This window comes from Ailuropoda melanoleuca, chromosome 2 (assembly GCF_002007445.2).
Source record: "Ailuropoda melanoleuca isolate Jingjing chromosome 2, ASM200744v2, whole genome shotgun sequence".
NCBI classification, from domain to species: domain Eukaryota; kingdom Metazoa; phylum Chordata; class Mammalia; order Carnivora; family Ursidae; genus Ailuropoda; species Ailuropoda melanoleuca.
This window is the reverse complement of record NC_048219.1, coordinates 41,409,597-41,425,878: the sequence shown is the minus strand read 5'-3', so window position 1 is coordinate 41,425,878 and position 16,282 is coordinate 41,409,597.

Here is a 16,282-nt window from a genome sequence, read left to right as displayed (position 1 = left end):
TAGAGTTATACTAGAGGCCAACTAATAATTAGTGACTATACCATTTTTTTCTATTTCCTTAGTTATCTGACAATCATGTTTCTAAGCAGATATGAAGTAGGGCTGTGGACTTGTGTTTAAAGTGGAATATTGCCCAATAATAGTGCTGTCTACTATATACTTATCCCTAACCCTCTTGCCTAGATTGTAATTAAAAGAGAGGGCTATTATAACTGCCTGGTTATTACTTGTTTCATGTTATAGTAGGTTGGTTGATGTCTTCTTGAAAAATAAAGAACTCAACTTTAAGCTGAGGGTTTTTTCTAAATACCCCAATGCAATTCTTGCATGCACAAAATTACGATTTCTCAAGTTTCGGGAGAAGATTAAATAAATCCAAACATTTATGAAAGAAAAATAATAGAAAACAATACTGCTAAATTACTTGCCATTGAACCAGACAGGAATCAAAATGAAATGCATTTATTTTTCAGGCTAGATCATGAAGAAACAATAAATCAAAAATAAGTAAAACAAGAGAAAATTTTATGCTCTTAAGGATTTCTTGGTGATTTTCTGGGACTTTAACAACTAATACACACACACAATTGACAAAAATTTCCTATTGCTTTAAAAAAATAACTTTTACTACAATAATAATATAGGTTTGATATTTTAAAAATTAACAGAATAGAAAGGTACAAAGTAAAACGAAATTTCCCTGCCTTCTATCCTCTCTGCTCTATAGTCCTACTTTCTAGAGATAACCACTGGTAACATTTTCTTCCTTTTATAGCCATTTCAAATATTTCACTTTTACTATTTGTATTAGTTTGCTAGGGTTGCCATAACACAATACCACAGACTGGGTGGCTTAAACAACAGAAATTCATTTTCCCATAGTACTGGGGCCAGAAGCCCAAAATTGAGGTGTTCACAGGGTTAGTCTCTTTGGAGGCCTCTCTCCTTGGGTTGTGGATGGCTCTTCTCCCCCTTTGTCTTCCTGTGGTCCTCTGTGTTCTAATCTCCTCTTCTTATCCCGACATCAGTCAGATTGGATTAAAACAGCCTCATCTCAATTTAATCACCTCTTTAAAAGCCCTATCTCCAAATACAATCACATTCTGGAATTCAGGGCTTCAACACATAAATTTGGGGAGACACAATTCAGCTCATAACACTATTAAAAGCAATACTATAACAAAACTGAGATTCCTATACATATATCTGAAAATTTTTGCAGGTGTATGAGAAAGATAAATTTCAAGATGGACATCAAAGGATATGCTCATTAGTAATTTGGAAATATATTGATACATTTTCTATAAAAGGTTTTTGATAATTTATACTATCAACAATACATAAAATTACCTATTTCCCTTCAGCCGTGGACCTACATAATCTTTTAATTTTTTAATTGTACAGAAAAAAATTACTATCCTTGTTTTAATTTATATACTTTAAAATATTAATATGGTTGAATATATTTTTTATGTTAATTATCTAAAATATTTTTCCATGTACCCCTGTGCCCATTTTTTTCCATTGAGTTATTTACCTTTTGTTTACTTATTTGTGAGAATTTTGTATATTAAAGATGGCTTGGGGTACCTGGGTGGCTCAGTTGGTTAAGTGCCTGACTTCAGCTCAGGTCAGGATCTCGGTGACCTGGGATAGAGCATGAGCAGGGCTCTCTGCTTCGTGGGGAGTCTGCTTATCCCTCTCCCTCTGCCCCTCCCCCCCACTCATGTTCTGTCTCAAATAAATAAGATATTAAAAGAAAAAGATCGTTTATCACATGAATGGCAAATACTTTTTCAATCTATTTTTGTCTTTCCTTTTGCCCTTTTTTACTACATAGAGTTTTTAAACTGATAAAAATTTAAAATACTAAGATATAATTTTAGATATTAACTTTTCCTGTATAGATTGATGGCTTTGAAAATACTCAGAAATGCCTTTCCCATGCCAACATTATTTATGAACTAGTATTATTCCATGTTTTCTTCTAGATATTTTATGGTGTTTATTTGTTTGTTTTTCACATTTTAAGTATAGAAGAAAAAGACGAAAATTTAGCTTTATGTTCTTTAAGCATTTGGCCTGTCTTACCAGCATTGTTTATTCAGTAATTCATATTGTCTCATTTACTAAAGTGCAACTTTTATCATTTATTAAATTCTGATAATGAGGATGATTTATGGATTTTCTCATTTGTCTCATTGATTTGTCTAGTCCAAGTTCAGAGAAACAAAATTTTAAATATATTATCTATTATTTCCCTCATGATTCCTTTTTAGAATTTTTTCTTATTTTTTTAGTATGAATTTTAATATCATTTATTTCAAGTTTCAAGAAAATCCCAAAAGCCTTGCTCATATTTTTGATTGATTCAAAGATAACTGATGTCATTAAAAATATTGAGTTCTATATCCAAATTAAGGTTGTCTTTACATCTATTTAACTTTTTTTATGTACCTCTGAGGAATTTTAAATTTCTGTGCTTTCTTATTCATTCCTGGAATTTCAACTTTTTTTTTTTTCAAGTAAGCTCCACACTCAGCATGGAGCCCAGCACAAGGCTTAAACTCATGACCCTGAGATCAAAACTGGCGCTGAGATCAAGAGTTGGTTGCTTAACCAACTGAGCCACCTAGGCACCCCAAATTTCAACTTTTCATAGTCATTGTGAATGAGACATTTCCTTCTGTTCTGTTTTCTGAGAGAGAATCATTATTCTAAAATAAAGTAATTGACTTGACTTTTATATTAAATTCGTGACTACCATTAAGGAATTCTTTTATGTCTTGAAATAATTTTTATTTGAATTATTCATATTTTTAAGGTTTATAATTGTATCAATTATGAATAATTACAAGTTTGTTTCCTTCTTGCCTCATTTTTATTCTCTTATTCAATTGCATTGGCTAGCATTTCCAAAAGAAATATGAAATAATAGTGGTGACTTTTCAGTTCAGTGTTGCACTGGAATTAGCCATTACAATAAGACAAGAAAACAGAATAAAAGCTATAAAGTTTGGAGGGCAAGAAGTAAAATTATCATAATATATATGACAAGTTTGTCATGCAAAAAATGAAAGAATCCACAAATTATAATAAATTAATTTTGCAATTAATTGTATTTATATATATCAGTACCAAAGAGAAAATAAAATTTTTTAAATTACCCTTTATAATAGCACCCCAAATCCAAATATTTAGAAAGAAATCTAACAAAAGACATGTAAGACTTGTTTCCTTAAAATTACAAAATATGACTGAAAGAATCTGAAGAAGCCAAGTCAATAAAAGAAATCCTATGTTTATTGCTTGGAAAGTTTAATATATGAAAATGTCATTTCTTACCAAATTCATTCAGTGCAATCCTAATTAAAACCCAGAAAGCTCTTCTGTAGAAATTGACAAGATGATTCTAAAATTTACTTGAAATTCAAAGAACTTAGAAAAGTCGAGGCATATCTGAAGAACAAAAACCTGGGAGACTTACTGTATATCAAGGATTTGTATAAAAACTCAATAATTGAAACAGTCTGATGTTACCACAGGTTGAGTTAGTAGAAGGGAATAGTATAGAGATCCCAGAAGACCTGCACAAATATGGTAACCTGATCTCTTACATGCTGGCTACTGCAATTTAGTGGGAAAGAAATGATGCTGGATCAATTGGATACACATATGGAAAAAATAATTTGAGATGAAACATATTCTTCTACATGGAAGTAAAACAATCAAGGTTCTAGATGAAAGCAGGAGAATATCTTCAAAACTTTGGGTAAGAAAAGATTTCTTAAGTGAGCATCAACAAAAACCATAAAAGGAAAGATTGATTTGTTGGACTTAATTAACATTAAGAATGTCTTTTCATGAAAATACACCATTGAGAAAAGAGGAAAGATAAACTGCAGACCCAGAGATGGTATTTGCAATACAAATTCTGAAAAAGGATTGTTTAAAATATATAAAGAACTTCTGCAAATAAATAAGAAATCAACCAAGTTAAAAATGGAAAAAAGACTTGGACAGACATTTCACAGAAAAGGGTGTCAAATGACCAGAAGTCAATACCATTAGTCATTAGGGGAATACAAATTAAAACTCCAGTAAGATACTTATACATCCCCACCAGAGTGGTTAAAATTTAAAAAAAAAAAAAACTGATTATGTCAAGTGCTGATGAAGATGTAGCACAACTGAAACTTGCATTGCTAGTGTGAGTGCATGTTGTCATACCTACTTGGGAGAATTACGCTACAGTATCTATTAACATTAAATACACAGTACATCTATAGCCTAGCAATTGCACTTTTGCATATATACCTAATAGAAAGGAATGACATACAGGAATCCTTCCAGCAGCTTTATTCACAATAGCCAAAAACTGGAAGCAACTCAAATATCATATAAATTGTAATTTATTTACACAATAAAATAAAATAGCACTACATGCAATAACATGGATGAATCTTACAGATGTCATGTTGCTGGGTGGGGGGTGGGTTGAAAGCAGCAGTCAAAAAGAATATAAACACATAAAGTTCAAAAACAGGAAAAAACACCAATGGTGATAAATGTGAAAAGGGATTAGCACTGGAGGATTACTGAGGAAGAGAGTAGAGAATCATTCTGTAATGATAGAAATGTTCTATATCTTGGGTGTTTTTGTATCATATATATGTATTTGTTAGGCTGAATTATATCTCTCACCCAATTTCATATGTTGAAGTCCAAACCCCCAGTACCTCAGAATGTAACTGTATATGTAGATAAGGTCTTCAAAAGGTTGATTAAGTTAAAAGAGACCATTAGGAAGGGGTCCTATTCCAATATGATGGATGACCTTATATGAAAAGGGGGAGACACCAAGCACACAAAACAAAGACCATGTGAAGAAACAGTAAGACAGAGGCCAGGAGAGAGGCTTCAGAGGAATCCAACCCTACCAGCATGTGATGTTATTTCTAGCCTTCAGAGCCATTAGAAAATAAATTTTTTTTGCTTAAGCCACCCAGTCTGTTCTGTGTATTTTGTGAATGCATCTGTAGCAAACAAAGATAGTATTCATTTGCATAAATTCATCAATGTATACATGTATGATTTATGTAATTTACTGTATATAAGTTACACATGCAGCAATCTAAACAAAGTTTCCTTCCGTCAGTCAATCCAACTTATCCCCAACAAATCCTACTTATCATCACAAACCTGTCTCACAGTTCATCCAACATTTTCTGCATGGCTTATCACTATTTCTGATTGTTTTTTAACCCCACTATAGCCTTTTCAAGCTATAGCCTTTTGCTCCATGTTTCCATAACAAGGAGAGAAATGGGGGGAGGGTGTGAAGTTAGTATGATCTTGTTATTTTGGACACTTCAGTGAGCTGCAACCCTGGATTTCTGTCTTCCTGTCCTTGTACATCTGCTTTCCCATATGAAAAGTGGTGATAATTATAATTGGACAGACCTCCAAGGTTGTGAAGATTACTGAGATATTATCTTAAAATTGTACAGAATTGGTGCTATACAAACACAGAAGGTGTTATTATTCTCCATCTAGTAATAAACATGGTTTCAAATGATAGCTTTTAAAGATCTATAATCATAATAGGGACATCACTTCTCCACCCTTGTTATGTTCCTATCTCCCAAGGCCATAGGTCTCCCAAGCAACGTGCTGAAGACACATGGACATACCACCTCTTCAGCTGAGTGTATCAGCTTTAGAAGCCACTGTTCCTTGATTTTAACCTCGCCCATCTATATTTTCCTTTTTGTCTACCTGGAGAATACCTACTCGTCTTCTAAAGCTCATCTAGAGTTGTGTTTTTCCCCAAAGACTTACCTGAACTCCTTTTTCTCTAATATAAAAAGCCAATCTCTCTTTTTCAAGCTGTCCGATACCAGTGTACCCTCATGTGGCAATACCACTGATAACAACTACCACTACTATTCACTGTTGCTGCCCTGAGTGTTACCTTGTTTGAAGCACGGATCAATTTTCTTTATGTACATTAAAATTTAAAGCCTAGACAGCGATCATATGATGTAGGTACTCTGAAAAAGAATAAAACACAAATAGTTTAAATGAATTTCCTAAAGTCACATAGGAAGTAAATGGCAAAACTAGGCTTTGAACAAAGTCTGTCTAGCTCTTGAATCTATTCTCTTAACCTCTCTGCAGTCCTACCTGTCACACTTCATTGTATTTGTTGGCTTCAATGTCCTTTTCTGTTTTCTAGATTTTTATTTTCTTGAGAGAAGAAACATTTTTTAAGTATTTAGTGTCTTGCAAACAGTCGGCATTCAATAAAGTTTCGCTGAGTGGGTGGAAGGGTGAATGAGTAAAGAGAGCCTCAATTTCATACTGGAAAGGTGCCTATTGTTAATGATCTGAGAAATCTAAAATACCAAGGGTTTCCGAAACAATGCTTTTAGAAGAGTAAAGGCATCCTTTTTTGAAGTGAGTATTCACTTCCAAATTTTTCCAGGTTTCCAGTTTGAATTTTTATTTGACTTTTTTTAAGCCAAGTTTATTTGCATAGGTAATTAAGGAGAAAAATAGCACCTACCTCACAGAAGGTGTTGTGAGGATTGAATGAAGTAATACATTTAATATATTCAGAGCAGCGCCTGATACACAGAAAACCTGAGTGTCGTTACTTTGCTGTTTGAACCAAAGGCAGAAGAGAGTAACTATTAAGTACATGGACTATGGTGCTACATTGATTGGGTTCAAAGCCCAGCTCCAGTGTTTATTAGCTGTGTGATCTTGAATAAATTACTAATCCTGTCTAAACCAAAGTTTCCTCAGTGTCTAAAATGGAATAATAGCATGTATCTCAACTATGGTGAGGATAAAATGTTCTAAGTGATACATACAACAGTACACTTAAGACTTTAATCCTCACCCCAGCATTTTGAGGTGCATACTTTTACTATACTATTTTAGTTCTAAATGTTATGTACTTAAATATTCTATCTAACCATCCATCCATCTCATTTCAAACAGTGCTCATTACATTGTAAATATAAGTGTTTGGTATTATCATGATAACATATTATTTACGTGACTTGGCAGATGGTATTCTCAGTATCTGTTGATTAAGTTTATAAAAGAGAAGTCGAGGATGATTTCTTGGTTTCCATTTAGGACTCAGGATAGCCAGTACCTTGAAATAGGTTATATAAGAAGAGGAATACCACGAAATGATAACTTGATTGACACCACCTTAGGGTCAACTGATCTATCCCAGTGATTATGTTATAAGGAGAAAGAAATGAGCTAGACCATGAATTATACACAAGAATGTGCAAAGAAATGTCTTGGTGAGCCTGGGAATAAGTGATAATCTGAAGTAGCTAGATCTTAGAGTACTCAGTGAGATTTTACTAGATATGGGCTTTGTTTGTAGGCTTTATTGTAGGCAATGAGAAGATATTGCAGAGTTATATTCAGAAAGTGAGGAAAACAGATCTGAATTTTATAATGATCACACTCTGGAAACTGTATGCAGACTGGATTATCTCAGTAAGAAACTAACTATTGGAGATTTGATAGGGAAGGTCTTTAATAGTCCAAGTTGGAAAGAGGATGAGGCTCTGGACTTGTGGAGAGGTGGAGAGGACAGGGAGGAGAGGCTAGCTCACGTATAAGGGAGGTAGAATGTGGTCTGGATAACTGATTGGATGTTTAGGTAATGAATCAAGCGTGGCCTTGAGATATGTAACTTGGGTGGCTGGTTAGAGAGTTGGGCCATTAACTAAGATAGCGAAGGTACCTGGTTGATTTGGGTGTGCAAGTAGTGTGTCTAGGCAGAGATGTCCTGGAAGTGATTGGCTCTGTGAGTCTAAAGTTCGGGCAAAAGGTCAGAGCTGAAGGTACAGATTTGCTCTAGACCTATGGAAGAGGTGAGGTTAAGGAGAGAATAGTTAGGAATATTAACGTTCAGGAAGTGGGCAGAAGAAACAGGCGGTGAGAGAGAGAAGGGGATGTTAGAGAACTATGAGAATGCAGACAGCACAGCTATTGAAGGTGAGGAGGGGAGGAGAGATTTTTTTTTTCAAAAGGATGAGTGTTTGATTTCAGAGACATGAATCAGAATGACACCACAGAGGTCACTGGTGATCTTTGTCAAAGCAGAGTCAATGGAATGTTGGGTATAGAATCTAAATTGTCTGCAGAGGGTTAGGGAGGGAATGGGAAGTGAGATTATAAAGCCAGCAAACATGAACTGTCTTTTCAGAAGTTCAATTTATAATTAAGGAAAGAAGCCAATGAAGATTATGAATTAAGGAGAATGCACAGTTCAGAAAGGTGTTTTTCAGGGTGAAGAAGATTTGGAAGATCGAAGAAAGATATGAAAGAAGATCATTAAAGAAGCAAGTTGTAGAAGGTGATGGAAGATGATTAATAATAGAAGCTAACATTTACTGAGTGTGTACCATGTGCTACGTTCTTTAGCAAGTACTTTTCATGTGCTAACTCATTAAACAAACATATGCTCTTAACATTTAGGCTATGCTGGGCAGCCCTCTAAAATAGGGCTAAGCATAAGTACAGGTAGATGCACTTAAGTGAGGGTGGATGCTTTGCCCAAGAGGTGGTTCAGTGTTTCCTTGGAGACCAGGCATAGGAAAATAGTCATCAGTTTGGAGGCTGAGAGAGTTCATACCTGCTGGCTCCTTCTCCTGACTTCCCCAGCAAAATAGAACATCTGTTTTGAGAAGGTGAAGAGTCAAAAATCTGGAAGTAGCAAAGCTCTGAGAGAATTGCAACAAAGCCTAGGATTCTACTAGAATTAAATAAAAAGATATCTGAATAAAACACTGTCTTTTTGTCTTAAAAGTTTTGTGATGTGGTGTGTCTGGGTGGCCCAGTGAGTTAAGCATCTACCTTTGGCTCAGGTCATGATCTCAGGGTCCTGGGATTCGAGCCCTGTGTTGAGCTCCCTGCTCAGTGGGGAGTCTGCTTCTCCCTCTGTGCTCTCCCTCTCTCTCTCTCTCAAGTGAATAGATAAAATCTTAAAAAAAAAAAAAAAGTGATCTACTGGAGTAGGTAAGACAAGTGCCCCAAAGGGATCTGGGGTAGAATGTGTAAAGGGACATAACAGGACAGCTGTATGAGCATTCACCCAAGGTAAATACTGTATCTGCTTATGAGGCAAGAGAATCAAAAAGTATCTCAAAGTATATGTGACACTTGAAAGATAGTTTCATCAGGCAGTCCTGGAGGCTTACTATCCCAATGAGAGAGAGTGGTCAACAGGATTACAGGAAACTGAGGTTGAGGGGAATTTAGCATTGTGGGAGTGGCAAAAGAGGGGAAAGCATACCTTTTTTTAAAGCAAACATATTGAATTTATGTTTCAGGCCCTGTTTTAAGTACTTGACACAAATTATCCCACTTAGTCTTTATAACAATCAAAAGGGGAAAGTATTTAATTTTATTTTTTTAATTTATTTTTATATTTTTTAAGTAAGCTCTACTCCCAACATGGGGCTTGAACTCACCACCCTGAGATCAAAAGTCGCACACGCTACCAACTGAGTCAGCCAGGTGCCCTGGGGAGGAGATTATTATCATTATTCCCATTTTATAGATGAGGGCACAGAGTGACAAAAATTACCCTAACTTGCCTAGGCACACAACTAGTAAGTGCCAGAGCCAGGATTCAGACCCGAGGTAGCCTAGCTCCTGAGCCCATGCTCTTCCTTGCCGCATGATGCTAACTCCAGAACAAGGAGAACCTTGATTTCCAAGCCCAGGAGAGTACATCCTGTCCTTTCCCTTTCTCCATCTGAAGTCTCTTCCATACCCCTACACCAGTGATTCTTTAGGACTTACTGTCTTGGCCAATAGAGCTATTGCATCATGCTTTTAGATACCGGAGATAATAAATTTTGTGAGAGTGAGAGCATACCTGTCTTTTTTATATTTGTATCCTAGCACTTGCCAGATACCTGGTATATGGGAAACACGTAATAAATATTTATGAAAGAAATGAAAGAAAACATCGTCAAGTCATTCAGGCTTCAGATTTCTTAGAAAGGTGAGGACGTATTTCAGAAATTGGGAATTTTTGGCTTCATAAATTTTTACATGATGATGAGTAATATTGATCAAGCTACTTGAAATCATTGGTAAAGCGGGTCTTTATTAGGGATTCACAGCATGACAACAAAAAAAGAACCAAACAAAAGTACTTTAGGAATCAATTTGCAGGTTAGCGAGGCCAAAACTAATTTTGTACATTGAATCTTCTGCTAACACGAACGTCTTTTGCTAGCATGTATTCTTCAAGAATGTCCTCAAAACACTGAAATTATGCTTAATTACTTTCATGAGTCATTTGACTTGAAAATTGATCTTCAGCTGGTAAAAGCCTTAATGGCAAATACTACCAAAGAATGAATTGCAAAGATGTAAGGCTTAATTGGAGGGGGTCTGATCTGAGTGGGAGTGAAGTGATGAGGAAGAAAACAGAGGGAGGCTCTGATGAGGAAGAGAACAGGGACCATAACGTGTTTGTTCATCATTCATTCAACAAAATTTGTGTGCCAACTGTGTGCCGTCGTGCCGAGCGTTGTCTACACATCACCGGGTCATTGTCCAAGGAGGTGTGTCTTGGCCTGTCCAGACTCTCTTCCCACCGCAGCTCTCCATGGGAAAAAGCAGATGGAGAGGCGCTGGTGAGCATGACTAAGTCCGTGGTGAAATGGGGAGGGAGCACATTCATGAGAGCAAGGGGGGGGAGCAGAAGCAGTGAGCACAGACCCCATAAAGCTTACACTATGGAAACTGGCAAAGAGAAAAAGACCTTTCCCTGCCTCAGCTCCAGGAATCAGGCACATGTGATCTTGGAGGTTGAAACACTGGAGCATCCGGCCCTCTGAGCAGCGTCTTGCAAGCCTGGGAAACAACAGGGGCCTGGCTGGCTACTTCAGGTTGTCAGCTGCCTCCCACCAGAGGCCTCTGGAAACCTATAAAGTTTTTTATCTGCCCCTTCCAAGTTGCCTGGGTTCAAAAAGCAATTTCATAAGAGACAATAATTAGGGGTTTTATAGTTCTTTTTTCTCTCTCTCTCTATTTGGGAACAGAAACCTCCTCCTTTATAACGTGCAAAATATTTGTTCAGTGCCCACTCTGTATCAGGCTCTGTGCTAGGCACTTTGTAACATTTGTTTAATGCTCGCCATGACCTATGAAGTTTCTATTAGCATCTTTAAAATTTTTTTTTTAAATTAAAAAATTTTTTTTAAAGATTTTATTTATTTATTTGAGAGAGAGAGCACGAGTGAGGGGAGGGGCAGAGGGAGAGGGAGAAGCAGACTCCCCACTGAGCAGGGAGGCCAACGTGGGGCTCCATCCCAGGACCCTAAGGTCATGACCTGAGCTGAAAGAAGACACTTTAAGCAACTGAGCGACCCAGGCACCTCAGCAACTTTTTTTTTTTTTTTTTAAAAAAATGAAAAAAGTAAGCCAGGGGCTTTGTNTTTGTTTAATGCTCACCACGACCTATGAAACTGCTATTATAATATTTTTTAAAAGAAATTAGAAAAGTAACCCTCAAAAAGGTAAGTTAATTGTCTTATTTATTTACACCACTAGTAAGATTTAAAGCTGTGACCAAATAAGCCTCATGTCTGTAATATATGTGGAGCGTCAAAGAAAAGGGGTAAAGGAGCCCTGCACATGGGTGCTGATGTGTCGAAAGGGAGGGAGTGGTGGGGTATTCATTAAACAATGTCATCAAAAAAGATCAGGTTAAAGTACTGGTATTCCAAGCCCTGGGTTCTGAATAGTTCCTACCCAAGGGTAGTGTGTGAAAGGAGGTGCTAGAAAAGCTCTGTATTTACATACAAAATGAGACAATAGGGCTCAGAGAGAAAGAAGGAAAGGATGGAAAAAAGGAAAAGGATTTTAAAAGAAGCTGTGAATATATATATTCATGTATGTCTACTGAGTGAAAAGTGCCGCTGAATAATAGAGTATGAACCCAAAGTGCCTGCTCACATTCATAGGCACTGACTACAAGAAAATATCAACAACAGAAGAGCCCTGGGAAGCCATTTATGGGTAAAAGCTACTTATGAGAATGAGAAAACTCAAGAGTGGGATTATTACTCGCATTAGGTCCCTCTGGGAAGTAAATTAGGTGTTTGAGGAGGTATATGCAATTCTTTCAGATCTCTGCATTACATTTATTTCAGTGACAATAATGGAATGCTGCCCTTGGCTTCCTGAGTGGGCTTTCTCAACTCCAGGAACGGAGTCCTCTTCTGTGCAAGGTACAGTGCTGGGGCTCTAGGAGAGACAAAGTCTCAGGTCACGCTTTCCTTGTTTTTAAGCAGCTTGCAAACCAGGGTGACAATACAGCACATATATAGATACACGTGCAAACTACAGCGCAGGGTATATAAACCAGACAGGCATTTAGTCAGTATATGTCATATAGGAATTGGAGTGTGGGGGAATGGGGCTGGTTGCAGTTAATATACCTTCACTTATTCATTTATTCATCCATCCATTCATTCCATAAATATGCATTGAACATCAATATGATCTTCCATAAGACAAACCCTTCAAATAAAATGATCGATAACTCAGGATCTCCAACTTAAAATCTAGTGAAATGGAGTTGCAATGATCAAATGCTGTTGGAAGAGTTGGATTGCACTCTTGGATTGTCTGGTCTCTGGAACAATCTAAGGACCCGTGACAAGTGCTTTATTGGTGATCAGAAGCATTTTGTAGAATAGAATGTTTCTGCATTTCAAGTTCACTGAGTGTTGCTCAGAGTTCCATACTAGATGTTGGTCTTACTAGTGCCCTTGTCAAGTAGAGTTAATCATCCAGACTGCTCCTAAAATATACTTCAAAAAATAATTATAACATGATTAAATTTTAGAGTTGAGGAAGAGCCAATTAATGATCAGTTTTACTAGTTTTTAATGCAAGGTTATTGATTTCCCTTAAGGATTCTTAAATATAATCATCATTATCATCTCTTGCAAGATTACCATGAGGCAGGTACAGTCATTATCTCCATTTTACAGATGAGAAAGCTGAGCTTCAGAGTGCTCAGGGACTGGAGTGGCTCACAGTCACACATAGCAAGCAAGGGGCAGAGCTGGGCTCCAGGCTCCATGCCAAACTTGAACGACTCACTCATGCTCTTTTCTACTTGTCTGTGTTATTCCTTTGGGAACTAAGGATCTGACAGTCATTTTTAATTTTTTAAAAGATATAATAGAAATTGTAAATTTTTCTTGAAGCAACTCATGGTGATGAATACTGAAAGTGTCTGTCCCACATTCAGTTTGGCAACATTGGTAATCGCATGAAAGTGAGAAGCATTGATTAGCAATTAGAAATATCTCTTTTTGAGGGGGGCTTAGGTGGCTCAGTCAGTTAAGAGTCTGCCTCTTGATTTCAGCTCAGGTCGTGACCTCAGGGTTGTGAAGTGGAGCCCTGCATGGAGCCCCATGGTGAGTCACACCTCGAGCCACATGTGGAGCCCCGTGAGGAGCCCTGTGTTGAGCCCTGTGGAGCCTGTGCTGGGCATGGAGCCTGCTTAAGATTGTCTCTCTCCCTCTGCTCCTCCCCGCCATGTGCTTGCTCTTTCACTCTCTCAAAAAATTATATATATATATATATATATATATATATATATATATACCTTTTTAATTAAGTGCCTTTAAAAAAAAGGGGACCACCTTGGTGGGGAACCAATATTTTATTCCAAGTCTCTCATTTCCAGATATGGAAACTGGAACTGAAGAAGTGAGGCTAGTTACTCTGAAGAGATGCATTTGGGAGCTGAGGGAGTAGAGTGAGTTGTAACAGTTGATAGAAAAATGTTAAATAAATACAGTAGTCCTCATCTGCAGGTGTATGTTCCAAGACCCACAGCAGATGCCTGAAATCTCAGATAATACCAAACCCTATATATGCAGTGTTTTTTCCATATGTATACTTACGATAAAGTTAGGTACAGTAAGAGAGGAACAACAATAACTAATAAGAGAATGGAGCAATTATAACAATATAGTGTAATTAAAGCTATGTGAATGTACTCTCTCTCTCAAAATATCTTATTGTACTGTACTTAGCCTTCTTGTGATGTTGCGAGATGATAAAATGCCTACATGATGAAATGAAGGGAGGTGGATGACAAAGGCATTGTGTCATAGCATTAGGCTACTCCTTGACCTTCTGACAATAGGTTAGGAGGATCACCTGCTTTCAGACCATCAGACCTCAGCTGACTACAGGTTAAAGGAAACCACAGAAAACTAAGCCATGGATAAAGGTGGGGAGGGGGACCACTAACACATTCTTGTAGATCCAATTCATACTTGAAGTGCATAGAGCACCGCTTCTTTCTTCTTTTTTTAAAAAAAGATTTTATTCATTATTTATTTGAGAGAGAGAAAAAGCAAGAGAGAGCATGCCTGAGCAGTGGGGAGGGAGAAGCAGAACCCCGCTGAGTGCTGAGCAGGGAGCCCAACTAGGCCTATCTGATCTGATCCCAGGACCCTGAAATCAAGCCCTGAGCAGAAGGCAGATGCTTAACTGACTGAGCCACCCAGGTGCCGCCCATTTCCTTCTTTCTAAATAGTGAAACATAGTATCAAATGGAGAGTAAATCTTGATACTGAATCCTATCAACCTTAATTTAAAAAAATTCCTTGGTATTAAAAAGAAATTCTGACCCAAAGGCATCATTATTATTCAAATGTGTGGAAGTTGGCAGCTTGCTGAGATGAGAACACAGAATGTAGAGTTAACTAGCAACAGAGGTGAGAAGGGCGTTCCTACTTCTTTTTATGATGCCCTGGAAGCTGCTTCTGTCAGGGGAAACAAAAATGATATAAGCTTCTGAAAAGGTAAAGAAGGGAGGTAAATAACCTGCACTGGTCTATCTGTGTTTGGGTACCAAACGCTTCTGACCACTACTGTTTTTTTTTTTCTTTCTTAAGATTTTATTTATTTATTTGACAGAGAGAGAGGGAACACAGCAGGGGGAGTGGGAGAGGAAGAAGCAGGCTCCCAGGGGAGGAGCCTGATGCCCGGCTCCATCCCAGGACTCCGGGATCACGCCCTGAACTGAAGGCAGACGCTTAACGACTGAGCCACCCAGGCGCCCCCTGACCACTACTGTTGACAGCAGTCCTGTCTGCTTCTTCCCATCTGATCTGGTGTCCTCCAAAGCAAAGGTTGTTCATCACTATTCAGTGAATAACAGCCGGACCAGGGCTTCTCCAGGACAGTCAATGTCTTCACATCCTGGTATCCTCAAGGGTTTAGAACAGAAAGCCTGGAACAGGTTAAGGGTTCAATGCATGAGCCCTGTTGGTTAAAGGGTTGAAGGAAAGAATGAATAAATAGCAATTATATCCCCAGAACTCTTAAGAACTGTTAAACTCCAAGGAGATGGATTTTCATATACATGAAGTTTGGTACCTGTCCTTGAAAAGTGTCTAGTTTAGTTGGAGACTAGAAACGAATACTTTCATTAAGGGTTACCTGCATGGCATCTTCCATTAGGGCAATGCAAGTTCAGAAATAGAGGACAGGGACTTGTGGTATTCCCTTGGCATGAAGAGGGTGTAGATAGAGGGGAGGGGCAAGAAACCAGGTGTCTAAGGTGTGGCAAACCTTGTTTGGGAGAGTGGGGGTGAGGAAACCAAGGGTCTATTTGGGCAACGTGAGTTGTGCTGGCCAAGTGATCAGTTTATGGAACATGGAAAAATCAGGCCCAGGAATCTAGGCTTGATAGAACAGGAAATCTTTTAAGAGTCCCACCCTCCTTTTCCCCTAGAAGTTAAATAGAAATACATCCTCACAAAGGGACAACAAACATTGCAACTAAATATGTGTACCATTTAAATCAAATAAGGTCTCTTTCAGGCTTTTGAAATGCAAAACGTGGGCTTACTTTCACATTTATTTATTTATTCATTCCACAAAAGTTTATGGAGGACCACTAGAGCTAGAATTTTGTTAGGAACCATGGGGGTGGGGGAGGGTGGGTACAAAGATGAATAAAACTGGGTCCCTATCTCCCAGGAGTTTACAGCTCTGTGGTGGAGACAAACGTGTACACACAAGTCCTCACAATAGGAGCTAAGAATGTAAACACAGAAGTTGTAGGGGTTGGGTTCAAGGAAATATTACATGGAGGCGATTTGGAAAATTAGGATTTTCAGACAAGCTGGTTTTTCAATGAGGTTTAAAACTCCGATGATGTAATATATATATATATATATATATATATATA